The following is a 2,500-nucleotide window of genomic DNA, read 5'->3' as shown; positions in this document are numbered from 1 at the left end:
AGGACGACTGAGTGCTGGATAACAACTTTCTTGCGTGGCTCAACATCGAAGCAACCACTTCGAAGCTGGCACAAGGCAAGAGGGCAGCCCAAGGTGTGAATCATCTCAACTTCACTGCCGGAAGAAATGCTGTGCAAGGATGAGTGTGAACGACACCAACGGGATTGTTGCTGACCAGGAGGTGCCAACCAAACTTGAATGGATTGACTTTGGGCCTGATTTCTCCTGCGTGTATTGCACGGAAAACAAGTGGCTACCCGTGTGGCAGTCGTGTCCTGGGGTTTCGCAACGCAACTCCACAAGATCTACAACAAAGAGACTGACGCCAAAGGGGATTTAAACCGCCAAATCGTACATTGGGTCTCACTACAATTTCTTTTACGTGTATTTTTTTCCTAAGTGTACTTGCAATTCTTCTCTGCTCTTTCTGCATTGATTGCATATCGTATGCAAATAAGTGAATTAACCACCACCGTGTAACTATATGATGATGTTACAGCTGAGCCCTCTATCATACCAATGTACTAATCTGGTATGGTGCAGGCATGCCTTATTTGCGTAACGATCTTTGCTGATTAGTTCAGTCGGCTGATGGTGGGTTCAGGCGAAACATTTATATATTGGTTAAATCAAAACGAAACACTGAAACTTTCACCACAGTTTTCCATTACACCAGTTGTATTGCTAGAAGTGCAAATCGAAGGAGTCAATTTTGACCGACGATTAGCTGCCGATGTGCGGTGAAAAAGCTGATCACAATAGCATACACTTGGGCCGACAACCCTGTGTGCTATAAACGTAAGTCGCGAATTATAAAGAAAATAAACCGGACGGACTACTCGGTGACGAACTAACATCGCTCATGAATGAGCGATTAACAGACGAGCTGACTACGGAATTTATCCTTTCGGACATGTTTTCATGGGACTACCCATGCACAGATCAGAACAAATGTTATCCATGCAATCTTGTTTTCCTAGAACATAGAACTTGGTCATCACATATGACACGGGTACATCCGCACGCAAACAAAACGTATAAATGTCGAATTTGTAATCGCACAGCAGATAGCATACACAAGATAGCGTCACACTACGGAAGAACTTGCAAAAGTTTAATAGGTAAAACTAGTGCTATAACCACCACAATTGAGGAAACACTATTTAGTTGTTCATATTGTAGCAGAGGTTTTACTACGAAAACAGGTTTAGGGGTACATACTAGACGAACTCATCCGACAGAACATGAAGCTAGACTACAGCAAAACGCACCAGGAAGGAAAGTTAGATGGGGAGAAGAAGAGGTAGAAATTATGGCCCATAAAGAAGCCCAACAGAATGATGAGGACATAAACATGAATCAACTAATACAGAACTCAGTTATGCCACACAGAACGCTAGAAGCGATTAAAGGGAAGCGGAGAAATATCAAGTATAAGGAATTGGTAAGGACATTGAAAGAAACCACCTATAAGGTAGAAAATCAATGCCTTGTTAACTTAGTTTTACCGACAACATCGGAAATAACAACTACACCTTCTGAAGGAGATCAGCCAGCAATAAGGGCCGAAAAAGAACAATCACTGACAGCAGCTGAGGATCTTCAGGTCATAATTACCGATCTAAAGATCGAGAATTTAAGTCACAATCAGGCGTTACTGCTACTCAATTCTCATGTAGAAAAGTTTTTAAATCGAAGTAAACCAATTAATAGGAAAGATCGTGTAAACCAACAGGAGAAAGATGAGAATAGGCATCGAAGACAATCAAAGCAAACTAAATACAGGAGGTATCAATATTTATACCATACGAACAAGAAAGCTCTATTAGACGAGATTACTTCAGATAGATCGGGGCCAAGTATATACCCAACTGAAGAAAGCATACGGGGAACATTCGTTACTTTATTCGAGTCAAACTCTCCTCCAGATAATATACCCTTTAAATTAAAAAACGACCAATCCTGCATCGATATCGTAAAAGCAATCACCTTAGATGAGTTGATTAAGACCCTAGCAATTATGAAGGATAAGTCACCTGGACAGGACAACATTATTCTTAGCGATCTTAGGACTTTACCAATAAAATATTTACTAGATATCTTAAATATCATCCTTTATTTACAGGATATACCACAAATATGGAAACAACACAGAACAAGACTTATACCTAAAACTAAAGAGGATTTAGAAAAACCCTCAAATTGGAGACCCATAACCATCTCATCAATTGTAATTAGGCTATTACACAAAATTTTAAGTTATCGTCTAGGACAGCAATTAAAGCTTAATTACAGGCAGAAAGCATTCCTCCCGGTAGACGGATGTTTCGAAAATAGTGCATTACTACACTTCATCATACACAACGCCAGGCAAAAGCACGAAAACACGCAAATAGTGTCAATAGACCTCAGTAAGGCATTCGATTCTGTCAGCCACGAATCGATTATTAGAGCCTTAAAGCGATTTAACTTATCAAAGGAATCAACAACGTACTTGACC

At 40.2% G+C, this 2,500-nt stretch overlaps 1 pseudogene; it reads left to right on the top strand.

Annotated features, from left to right (window-relative positions):
• LOC142919079 (28S ribosomal RNA) overlaps positions 1 to 2,500 on the top strand; it is an 8,562-nt pseudogene that overhangs the window by 3,104 nt on the left and 2,958 nt on the right.

This window comes from Petromyzon marinus, unplaced genomic scaffold (assembly GCF_048934315.1).
Source record: "Petromyzon marinus isolate PM22_M1 ecotype Great Lakes invasive population unplaced genomic scaffold, UKy_Petmar_22M1.pri1.0 PM_G_Scaffold_6, whole genome shotgun sequence".
Lineage (NCBI taxonomy): Eukaryota > Metazoa > Chordata > Hyperoartia > Petromyzontiformes > Petromyzontidae > Petromyzon > Petromyzon marinus.
This window is presented reverse-complemented; position numbering and strand designations above follow the sequence as displayed.